The 13,067-nt window shown below is 40.9% G+C and overlaps 1 long non-coding RNA gene across 1 annotated transcript; it reads left to right on the top strand.

The window, feature by feature from the left end:
- Window positions 1–1,169: 1,169 nt before the first annotated feature.
- LOC123973003 lies at window positions 1,170–6,794 on the top strand. The gene is made up of 2 exons (XR_006825519.1): window positions 1,170–1,353; window positions 1,558–6,794. It is a non-coding gene; the product is annotated as an uncharacterized LOC123973003 (long non-coding RNA).
- The last annotated feature ends 6,273 nt before the right edge of the window (window positions 6,795–13,067 follow it).

Genomic DNA, 13,067 nt, shown 5'->3' with positions numbered 1-13,067 from the left:
ATTTTTGGGAGCAAATAGGCATTATGAAAACCAACAAAAAATGTTTTTGTTTCAAATTTCACCTCCGAGCGGCAGGGAAAGCGGAATCAAACAAAGATAAATTAAAAAAATGTGACAGGTTTATCATAAAAACAATGCCAGCCAGGAAATTTCTATTCAGCTTTTACCTATGTGATACTGCAAAATTAAGCAACTTATTTATTTGTGTAGGACATGGTGCAACTTCATAGTTAGTAATTCACATTAACAATTTCATAAAAGATTGTGCTGTCCTTCAAAAATACTACATGCAGACTCCAACCCTTTGAAATTCTATCAAACACACAAAGGCACGGTCTGTTTTCAGATCACCTAAGCTTCTTACCACAGTATTTGTAGTAAAACTGAGCAGTTATGTGGAGATTTTTTCACCACCCATAGCTTTTAGTTAGACATTGAGACGCCACAGCAAGCGTGTGTGCCACAGCATCAGAGATTTCACTCTGCCTCTCAGCAGGGGTGAAATGTTCCCCAGTGGAATCCGTGGCCCTCGGGTGTTAGGACCTTTCAGCAGTTCTGCCTGACCTGTGGCCTGCTCGCCCTCCGTCCATTTGGCTCCGACTGCACATTGTCCAAATAAAACAAGTGGTAACTGAAGTTTAAAACTCAGAGAAAGTTTTAATCCCAATGAAGTGTCTCCTGTAGAAATAATAATCACTGAAGGCTATTTAGTAGAATAGTCTCGCAAATGGTGAAAAACGGCAGCTTAAAAGCACAGTCGGTCAATTACACTCGTTAGAGGAGGGCAGATACACAGACATGCATGTACACTAACCACACACACACACACACACACACACACACACACACACATACACTCTTGACTTGCCTCATTAAAACCCATCTAGCTACCAGAACTCAGAGATGTGAATGTTTCCCTTGAGGAGTGGGGCACGTTCATTTTGAGAAAGGCAGAAGATTCAACTTTTTTCTTACTTGCTTATAATTACAGAGATTGCTGGAATGCATGACCCTGAGAATAAGGCTGAGTCCTGGGAGAGTCCACTAGAAGCATCAGCATCTTCAGTCTTGCTCTCCGTTGTGTGTCTCCCTAGTTGGATGCCACCCACACCAGGCATGAGTGAGGTCGAGGCACTGCCCCCATCACCAGAGGAGCACTCCCCGGGGACTTCAACTCTGCTCCAACAAGCCAAACTCCCGAGGCTGAGAAAAAAAAAAGTCAAGATAGCGAGTGACTGAAAACATTGCCCTCTCTGAGCACTGAGACATACTTCCACAGTAAACTGATTAAAAAAAGAACAAAAACAACACGGAGAGCTAACAATCAGAAGGCTTCGGAGTTGGCAAGCAAGGGTGAGTGCTGCTTTCCAACTTCACTGTTATCCAAATTGTTTGGCAATTAAACACTGGAGCAAAAACGTATCATATGTATGCAGTCCACAGAAACACTGTGTCTTTCTCGACCAAGAGCTAGTGCATGTAATTGCAAAAATGGTGTAAAGATCTCATGAGAATATTGCAGATTTTCCATTCAGTAAAGAGCCATGCCTGTTTCAGTAAATGGTCAGTGACGGCCTCCGTGTCTCAACATCCTTGCAAACTGAAGGATGTCAGCAAAGTAGAGGGAAAGTGGAATGAGTGGTCCTCGTCAACGGTGACCTTCCAGCTGGATATCCACAACTTCCATCTTCCCAAGCCAAGGAGCCCCATAGAGCAACTCCCAAACCGGGTCATTAGCACAGTGGTGTCACCAGACAGCAGATCACGGGCCAGAGAGGGAGCAAGAGGGGGACTCCTGGCACTGCAGAGACTGCTGTGCGGTTTGACATTCAGGGCTGGCTGATCTATGGGGCTGGGGAGACAGTGCCCTTGCTCTGGGTCTTCATGAGGAGAAGGTTCTGGCAGATTTCCCCTTACTTACTCCATCATAAAACTTGGGTCACAAGATGTTAGACTCACATAGCTCTTACTTGCAACATCACGACCCAAGCTGTAGGGTGTCATCATGGTTTTAGTGACACTATTATCAGCTGCGCCACTGGATCCAATATTAACTGATTTGTAGCGTGATTCAATTCCTAGATAAACTCACTCAGCATCAGGCTGCATTACTATAGTGTCCAGAATATACTGCTATGTACTGTACATTTATTCTCTTAGACCAGGTTTAAATGGCTTGTCATGACAATAACCTCCACAAAGATTTGTAATTGGCATGAAGAATACCATTTAACCACAATGGGACGGTTTCATAGTGTGATCAAAAATCATTCTAGGGATTTTATGTCTTTCTCAAATGGCTTTGACCTCCACAGCCCGTCTCCAGCAAATGGTGACCACTATGAACATGCCAAGAAAGAAGATCCCCTGGGAGCATTACCATGAGCCAAGATGAACATTAAAATCTCCCGGTGAAGATGGACATTTTCCACTTGGCACCAGCCACACAAGATGAAAGGGAAAGAAACCTTTTCAACACTTTTTTTCTTACTAAAATGAGAGTGATTTTTTTCTTGCTCATTACCACTCTCTCATTAGGAGATCTTCCCCGCAAGATGAGATCAAGCCTACTCACCTCTCTATATGCTGGTAGTTAACTAAGCTGCAGCATGTACGTGTGCTACAGAGCCCCTTATCATACAGAACATTTTACACAATCTGCCACACTCAGCTCGGAGTGGTACCAATGTGTGATTACCAGGTTCAATGGATCCCACACTGAATTTAACTATTTAGTCAAGCGTATTTTTCAGAATTATACCTATATCATGGCTAAAGTGAAGTAGCTACTTATTTTTGTTATACTGACGAATTAACTCCAGGAGAATGGAATTTATAAACTCTGTAACCTCAAAAGCAAACAGAAAACGTGTGTTGCACCTAACTTAACCCAGAATTAGGCCTTTGTGAGTTTTGTGAACAAATTCGTAGTCAATGACTACAGCTCAAATGAAAGCTTTTTGACTCTCTTGCAGAGTAATGAGCTGGAGTGCAAATTACGAGCAGCCATCTTCTCATCAGCATGTCCAATTTACTCCGGGGCCGTCCCTGGAAAATAGGCAGCTGTGGAGAATGACTGGTGTGTTGTAGTTGTGTGAAGGCATGTGGATACAAAAGGCTCTGAAGGATTAGAAGAAGCCTCACTCCCAGGCCATGCACGCATTATTCATCCCACCTCCTCCTCACCCCTCTCACCTTCATCACAACCACCCGCCTACCACCTTTCTTGCTCCCAGATGACTCCCCCACTTCCCTGACAGTTGCATAAGCCCCTAGAACCTCTCTCCGGACTATGGTTGCGTGAGTTGGGAGTTGGGATGGTGTTAATTAAAAGAAAAGGTTAACACACACGGGGTTGGCAGAAGGCACGTTCAAGAGGCTCCCTTGGTAGAGCAGCTGCTCACTGTTTCCTCCCTCAGAGGCCCCCTGGAAGGGACCAGCGACAAGGGATGGAAGCCAGGTGATTGGGGACACCAGGATGTAGGAGTGACTGGGCCATAAAGGATGGAGCTGATTTGACCCTCCCACTAAGGAGCAACCGGGGGTGTAGGATGTGGTTCCACTCACTTGTCCAGTACCTCCCTGCATGCCTGGGCTTTGGTTTGGAGCTGATTAGTGTGTCCCAGAGAAAGTCTCACCTCCCTAAACACTGCCCACACACACACATACCTTCGTTAGAGTGGGATGCACGCCAGGCCCATTTAGAGGAGTATGTCAGAGAGGTAAGGAGAAACAGACAAAGAGTGGTATGACAGGAGACAAAGAAAAGGTACTGAAATGGCCTTTCAGAGAGAAAAAGTCATGTTAGACATCAAAGAAGGGGTCAAAGGGTTACGTGGGACTGAACAGGCACAGAAGTTAAGTCTCGTAAAATTAGTGCATCAAGATCCTGCACAGCTGTTGTAGCTGACTGCGCCATGTGTGATGTTCTGTCTGTGGGAGATCATTAAATAATGATAAATTATCACTTCATATGGCTCAAATATGTAGCATTGTTTTTAAAAAAAGAATATTCATTTGGGAAAATAGTTGGCCTAGTTTAGGAGAGCGAACATTGAAATAGGTGCTTTGCATCAATTGGGAATAAATGATAAATGGATCACACTTAGCAGCAATATTTAAAAAAATAATTCATTAAAGTAAATTAAGCACAATAAATCAGTTTAATATCCTAAATTAAGACTAAATATTTTTTTCTAAAATCTAAATCTAAAATCTTTGTATTTTTGGTTCTTTGTTTTTACTGTGAACACAATAACCTACAATTACCTCTCCCACTAAATTCTCTCACAAATGGCTCCTAATATTCTCTATCCTAGGTCAATTCATTGTGACGATCAAACATACCACACTGATTCCCACTTAAATTAATTCCAATAAATACTCATGAGCTTTAAAGACAAACAAGAGGGAGTGAAACAGTTTTTCCCTCCGTTCCCCCCCAAACAAGCGGAGATAATTAAACATCTATCCTCAGAGAAGAAGTGTTCCCACTGGAAGGTTGTTTGGTTTAAGGATTTGCTCAGTGGTTTGACTCGCCAGGGACTCTCCATTTAAGTCTCAAGGTTTTATATCTCTAACAAGGCTTTAATTGCCAAGGTAACAGACCACCTGATTAAGGCTGACAATAAGTCTTCTTTATCTGTGGGATAGGAGCGAGCAGACTAGACTGCAGGGATGAGTAGGAATATTCAAATTCATTTATCAGTGAGTCATGTATTCATGCTCAATAAGGTTGTTATTTTTATACAGAAACATATTGTATGGTCATGCACCTCAGCAGTGTGAACCTTCCTCAAAAATTCTATTTACTGCATGTCAACTTTAGAAATGCACAGTACTTGCAGGAAAAAATCCTAATTCTACTGAGAGTGTGGAGGAGGCGGCACTCAAAGCCTCAGGTCCCATGCCATGTGCCCTCCTTATTGTAACGAGTGCATTTCTCTCCTCAAACTCTGACTGGTGAGTGTGTTGAGGAGGAGGGGTATTCTTCAGAGGAGACAGGGAGCGTCTGGTGGTGAAAAACTCTGTGTTAAAGTCCCATCTCTCCTGTCAGAGGGCTGACACGGGGCACCAAGGGACACGGGGGCCTTTGGTGCGCAGAGTCTGGACACTGGCCTAGTTTCCCTCCTCTTCTCCCCTCCACAACCCACCAATCCCCCTCTTACAACATCCCACCTACAAAACACTCCTCAGCCGACCCATCTCATCTGTTCTGTACTGTCATCCTGACCTCAATGAACTGCCCTCCTCCTCCAACACCACCTCTACACCCATTCACTTCATCCTGGCTTTTTTTTTCTTGCTTTCACTTTTTCTTGGCAATCCTGTTAATGTGTGAAATATTAAAAGTCGTCTTGAAAATAGAATTTTCGACAGTAAACTAAAACAACAAAGCTGATACATGTTTCAGTACGTTTCAGTATGTAGTAGTAGTAGTGTTCACACTAGGAAAAATTATACTAAAAACAGTCCCAATGCACTCTAAGAGAATTAATGTGATGTTGATGGACACCATTTTCCCACAATGCAATGCACAAAAGAAATGGAGGAGCCAATCACACCTGCCAAACATTTAAACTGGTTGTGAATGGTAGTGAAAAAACTCCAGGATCACCTCAGAACCCCCCCACCCCCCACCCCCCAAAAAACCCATTTCACTCTCCCTTGATTGATGTATCATTTCCTAGTATAAAACACTTAAGAATGTTCATTTATTGTTTGATAACTGCAAAAACAGTATGTTTTATAGAATTGCATAGTACATACTGTATAAAGCAGGGATAGTATTAATAAAAGGTATACAGCTTGTCAAAGCAACACTTGGCTTGTTATTCTGGTGGTTTCTTATTAAAGCATAGCTCACCATTGAGATCCATTTGATTGATTTTGGATGGTGTATATGTACTGTCTCTTGGGGCATTTATTTATTTTATTTATTTATTACTTTAAATTTTGTGAGCATGAAAGGTCAGTGTCTGTGTATGATTGACTGCAGCTGAGCTCCTGCAGGGGAAGACTGAGTCAAAGAAAACAAACTTGCCCTGTAGCGTATAAGCCATGGGCAGAAAGTGCGTTGTTATCGGTTGTGTTGGAAGAGTAAGGACCACAACAGCATCTACACAGACCAAAGTGATATTTGCAGGTATGTTTACATGCTGTTTAATGTGCTACAGCTGACCACCTAATTAGCTATCTCGCCTGCAAACTGACTGATTAGCAGTGCACTTTTTCCTGGTGAATGTTTATTCGGCCACACGTTCAAAAAGTGCAGGACAAGACGTGTGTTCATGTTAGTAAGTTAGATGAAGAGAAAGCTAAACTGGCTTGTTCAAAATCTGCGGTGATTGTGTTGCGTAGAAGACTGCTGTCTGGCAGTTAGTGTGACCGTCTGTCTACAATGGAACATTATGTAAATATGGTTTAAAATTAAATGATTTAATTGCATGTATTGAAACTAACTAACAAGCCAAAAAATTGTAGACACACAGGATATGTTATTTATAGAGCAGGTGTGTATGCTGTAGCACTAAGACAACATGCAATTTAATTTCAGTTGGCTTTAAGGCAAGACCCACCAGAGCTCAGAAAAAAAGCTCGCAAGTGGACCCTGAGTTAAGATTATTTTTTAAAACTGAAACTAAACTCTTCCCTCTTTTAGTTTTTTTTAAAGATGTTGTGAATGGATGTTTACTAATCAGTGCCATATGTCTGCTGTTACAGTATCTCCCAGGTGAGACCAGAGACAGTTTTCCACTATTGTGAGTAATAAAGTCTCATTATGATCTAACATCGCTCTTGGCACTCTTGGTATTCATTGTCAAATATAGTGAGAAAAGCTTGATAACATCTTGCACTATTGACTATTTTGTCAAATTGTTGATGCACTCAAATTTTTCTGTCCCAGATCATAGGATTCTCCTTTCAAAGCTTTGCCTGTGTGACATTATAAAACTGCTACTGTATACAAATGACTTATCTTACCAACCCAAAACCAGCATTCAAAGTACCTCTGTCATACGAACATGTTGTACATGTCACTTCATGAAATTCAGTCTGACATGAAGCGTCAACTCTTGCGCAGTATGTGGCTATGGAAATTTTCCATGTCAGGATGTCTCTCTCTCTCTCTTTCTCTCTCTCTCTCTCTCTCTCTCTCTCTCTCTCTCTCTCTCTCCTTGGCAGGTGTAAATGGTGCAAGTTTCTGTCTTGTTCAACACCCATGCTATTTTGATGTGTTGGCAATCCCTTTGCCAGACCAATAACTCCCTCACACCAACACTTCTCTTTCATGCTGCCTGCTTTATTCTCATTCTTGAGGGAATCCTCACGAGATACATAGTGTGCCTCTTAATTTCCCCAGGGATGCATGCAGGAAACATACACTAGTGATTTTTCCAGGGATGAAACACAGGGAAAGCATTAGAACTGGATATATCATGACATCTACTGCTGCTGGGTCAAAAAAACAGTTAAGTGGGTTCCATAACTTGTCACAAGTCCATGTTTTGTATTTCTCCTCCTTTTGTTTGACTCCCATTTTACATTGCTCTTTTGTTTTCCAGGCTGAGGGTGGAATTATTTTGAACAGCGTAGCACTGAGCAACATGCAGCTAGTCAGCGCAGCATAGTAAGGCAGAATCCCAGGAGGCAATGTGGCCCGGTGGGTTTGGTTTGTACACCCGTCACACACTTCTGAGGGGTGACGTGCATCACTGCTCCACTGAGGGAGAGCCTCTGCCATGTTTACTGTCATGTTCCAAGGTATGCTACGTGGCTTCAAACACATCAAACACATCTACAGGAATACTGATATTGGGAATGCCATAGGGAGCCACACGAAAGGTACAGACATACTCCTGAAAACACACATGCCCACGACTGTGCCAGGAGCACTCACAAACACAAAATAAAATCCCAAAAATAAATCCCTATTGTTAAAATTCTGTTTTTACTATTATCAAGTTGTCTATGGTTTTAATACATACGTGTACATACATAAATGGTTGCAAAGTCAGGTCAAATTATTATATCTCTGAAAGACAGGAGTGTATTGGATAGTGTCTCATTCATGCCTGCACTATTGTATCTAAATTTGCCAATATGCCATTTCCTCTGTACAGTGGTTTCCATAGTAACAATGCCAACAGTAACACCTATGATGTAAAAGGAGACTGTATAGCCAGGGGATTCTTTATTCAGGTTGTGAGAGCTTATTGGAAACAAAAATGGTTCAACAGACAGTCCAATAGTAGTGGTGCTTCAAACAACACAGAATCATTAAATATAAAACAAATCCCTATTTTCTTACTATACTTTCCTGTCAAACTGACGTGATATATATGACACTATACATTCCAGCACAATGTCAACATAATGTCAATAACCTGTTCACTTTCATACACAATCGCCAGGTGTGTGCCGTCACATGGTTGTACTTGATTTATGAAGAATGGTCAAAACTGATTTGACTAGCAAAGTGCTCCCCTCCCTGCATGCTGTTTGTAGTGTTGACGAGGGCTGAGTTGTTTGCTGTGCCTCTAGGCGTGAGGATGAGGGGGAGCAGCCTGGAGTTCCTGCCTGGCTCAGGGGGAGGTTGGACTGGATTAGACGGCTGACAGCTGGGCCACATCTCTGGAGGCGCAGGGCGGAGAGGCCCCCTGTCTGCCTGCCTCTGCACCAAGTGTCAATTTGAGCATGAACGAAGGATGGAGTGAGCCAAAGAGTAAGTAAGTGAGCGAAGTGGGGCCACTGGTAGTCCTGCGTGGATTGACATCAGCGGTGCATGGGCCGTGCACACCGTTAGGCATCAGGAAACACACTGTTTAGTTAGCGGGGTTTGACTTGGGGGCACAAACGTGTGCACACTTGGACAGACACACCGACACAAGACAAAACACTCTTACAAGGTTGTAGCTCTTGACTGCTCTAGTTTGGGTAGTGATGTTTATAGTCAGCACTACATGGTATCAGGGACGCATTTAAATCAGGCTTAGCTATTTGACTTCAAAATGCAAGTGTTGCTATTAATTGCATTTGTTTCATAATCAAAGCCCGATCTTTTCTTCACAGAATCAAAGCTTTTCAATAATGCAGAAATGGCAGTGAAACTAGCTCGCCTCAGGTGGTATCCTGTACAATTATGTGCAATCAAGATTACAAACTACTTCAAAATCAAACACACTCCTATTTTACTTCTATTTTCAGTGATGGGATATATAATTAAAACTGACTTCTCTAAGTGGTTGCATTATTTGATAGGTTGGCTTTCAATATTTGGTCCATCTTCCAGAGGAGATTCCTTGACAAAGTATTTGATTGTAGCATGCACAACAACTGGCATTATTTACTTCAGCAGCACAGTGTTAATATGAAGAATGTTTCAGTGCCTTATGAGCATTTTCTATAATAGGTTTTCTCTAATCCTGAGAGACTGCTTTGTGTATTTCCTGCACTGAGACTTGGCTATCACTGGGATGTGGGATGTGGGCCGGAGTTGACTTTATTAGCTGGTGATGTTCTAATGTGATTTATTTTTATAAATGAGAGTGGGGTAGGAATGCAAGTGGGGGTGGAGGCCAGTATGCAAATGTGGACCCTCATTAAACACCACCACCACACAACATTATCTGCTGCTCCTCAGATTGCTTGTGCGCATTAACGAAGTGCAACCATGTCTGCTAACTAATGACAATGTAATGATCAGAGCATTCATGATAAAGTCATCAGAAGGCATGACATTTACACATTCGATGTATTAGCAGGATCTCTACCACCCATACACTCAGGTGAATCCTAGGTTTCTCCTCATGAATTATTCCATTTGAGAAAGTGATTAAAAAATTGTATTTAACTGTGGCCTTCAGTGACAACAAACATCTTATCAAAGCTTCACTTCTTTGACTTCTTTTAGTAAGTCTTGTGTTAGGATTAAAAGCTCCCCTAAAGGTAATAAATAGTTATCTAAGCCTTTGAAAACAAAAAATGTGCATTAAGCTAAATTAAGTAAATTATAAAGTGCAAGTTCAGCTATACACTGTAAACAACTAAAAACAGCAATGAAAACAGTGTTTTTTTCCAGTTATTTAATTTGTCACCTTAAAATACCAATGGTCTAACCACCCTATATGTTATTTAAATTATTTAAATACTTTATATTATTATTTATATTAAATACTATAAATATTCATCATCTTATATTTGTATTTTTTGTGCCGTAAGTATATCATGCATTTTTTTTATGGTTGCTACGTTACAAAGAATCTAAGAATCAAAATGAATAATTCCTTTTTTCTAACAACATGTAGGTTGCTTAACTTTCTTTCAAGGTTTTGCAAAAATGACCATGCAAGTCTGCTCAGCAGTTTTATTTTTGATCCTTCAAACTTTGTTATGAAGTTGGGATGCAGTTCTCTGGGGATTTTCATGAGCCCATTTCTGTGTAAAGATATTTATCTTTATGGCTTTTGCGAGAATGAGGAGATTAACCCCATAACAAGCAGACATCTTATAGTTGATCTGAGCATCATTAGTCCACATTAATAACCCATGGAAGTGCAAATGGGCTTTTTTTTTTATCATCTTAATTACATGACATCTGAGCTCTCTATCTAAAGTTGACTCTCTTTAGAGATGAGACGGGCTCTGTGACTTCGAGGTATTTGTTTTTGTGTGCACATCTGAAAAAAAAATCCTGGTGCTAAAGAATGTGCGTACACACACACACACACACACACACACACACACACACACACAATCAGCCATCTAAACTAAAAACGATGCCATTGCCCATTAGAGAGATGGATTGACAGGAGTGCAGAATAAATCTTTGTGGCAGTGAGTCAGAAATATAAATAGAGCACCTAAGATAGATTTGTCTCTGGTGTTGATGAAGTTACCTTTGGGGGTTGAGCTCTATCTTTTTAGTAATGAGGACAACCACACAACAGTTTGGTTTCCTAATGAGAAATGATAGTTTTGGAGGTGCCATACAAAACTGCCATAGTATAACACCTCACTTAAGCATTTTAATAAAATGCCAAAAGTGGGATTCATTTGTGAAAGAATCAGCCCCACCTGGTGGCTTTGATGTACACAATACACTTCTATATATTGGGATGAAAAATATTTCTACATAATCCACAGCACTTATGTATTATTAAATGAGATTTTTTTCCAGCAGTCTTGGGTGGTTAAAACATGTCATATCAGCTCAGGAGTGGCTTCAGAAGACATTCATTTTCAGCACCAAGTCGTATTAATGCAACAAACTCTAAACAGATACACCTTTAAATTTAATGTCTTCTGAGTATCAGCAGACACACACTCTGTAATCAAAACGTCCTTTCCATAACAGAAAAACACACCATTAACGGCTGAATCATTTTAATTAGATCAATAAATGATGGTAAAATCAGGTAGGCAGGGGAGGGAATGAATGCTCTATTACCCATTTTATCATCAAAGTGAGTGCTGTGCTAATTATGCTAGCAGCACCCAGTCAGAGCAGCCCACCAGAGACTGATAACAGAGGACTGCCCAGGGTTACAGTGATTGCACACCACAAACTCCCTCTATGCCATCTCATTGGACACGTTGGGTTGCTGATATTCATGCAAAAATAGGATGCATAATGACATAGAACAGCACTAAGAAGGTGTGGGAGCCAATGTTTTTTTCTTTTTAACCTGAGTTTGAGAGTTAGCATCCCATTAGAGCCCCATTGCTAATCAATGTGAGGCATTATAGGTTGTATAAATCACACTCTGACACCTGCAGTATGGGTCGTTAACAGAAAACTCACCAGGGAGGAATAGACCAAACAAGCATGCAGACACACAGAACAGAAATGTCTGAAGATCAGACTGAGGAATTGACTCCAAAACACTATTATGGTGATCAAGGAGCTGATCAATGGAAAGATTTGGTGCAACTTAGCGAGGTCATACTCTAAACGACTATAGGCATTTCTCATTTAGTAAAGCAAATAAGGTTTGGCTTTGCTACAAAGATATACTCACAGACTCACTGCTTTCTAATAATGCTATGTAATCTAGGCTCAAATGATTATTTGCAATTTGCAGTTACCAAACAACCAGACCACCGGAGGTGTTTCTCAAATATTAGGAGGCAAGAAAAAAAGAGGTTCCTGTGAAAATTTTTAATTGAGGATGTAGTTATTCTGCCCGAAAAGGCATGCAGGAAAGTGCACACGCAGGCATTTGTAACCTGAGTGTGGTACAGAGGGGGACCATCTGAAGGCTCGCAGGCCCTTTGATGTCTTCTGAATACGGGCATAATGCATGTGTAATTAATAAGCGATTTGCATATGATGAACTAGGGCACTTAGTCAATGTTCTCGGGATACAAATACCTGAGGAAAACAATAACAACGGAGAACATTAAAAAAGGGAGTCTACGCAAAAAAAGACAAATCTATGGCCCGCTTCGGATTAGAAATACATTAGCAGCTAATTATGTCCTAATTGCCAATATTTTAGCAGGTGTTTGTACTTAACCAGTGGTAATGCCCTCCTGGAACAAGCTCATCAGGGTTATTCTCAGGTGAATCACTGCAGTCCTGGATGATTATGAGGCGACAAGATGGACTTGTGGTCAAAAAACATGGATAATAATGAGGCTGCTGAATAGGACAACAATAAAAACAGCAAGAAACAGCAACATCAATAATAATACAAACAATAATGTTAGTAATAATAACAATAATAACAATAATAATCTAAGAAGAAAAAAAGGCAAAGAAGTAAAGGAAGAGGAAAACTCATAATTCAGTCTATAACAGAATACAAATGTAACCATGACAATTATAAACTGTTACTGGTGCTGAGATATTAGTGCTGAGAACACACAGTTCAAAGAGGAGTATTAATTTTTCGGCCAAATATTTTCAAAGCAATCAAAGACTCTGGGAGGTGGAATTCTCTTACCTAATCAAACAGTAAATGTAACCCAGCGCTTGATTAAATATTGAGCTTAGAAGTTTCAGATATCTTTTTTCATTGGCCTGCTGGCATTTGGCAGCCGGGGAGCATCAAACTCCCATAAGT

This window comes from Micropterus dolomieu, linkage group LG06 (assembly GCF_021292245.1).
Source record: "Micropterus dolomieu isolate WLL.071019.BEF.003 ecotype Adirondacks linkage group LG06, ASM2129224v1, whole genome shotgun sequence".
In the NCBI taxonomy this organism is placed as follows: Eukaryota; Metazoa; Chordata; class Actinopteri; order Centrarchiformes; family Centrarchidae; genus Micropterus; species Micropterus dolomieu.
This window is presented reverse-complemented; position numbering and strand designations above follow the sequence as displayed.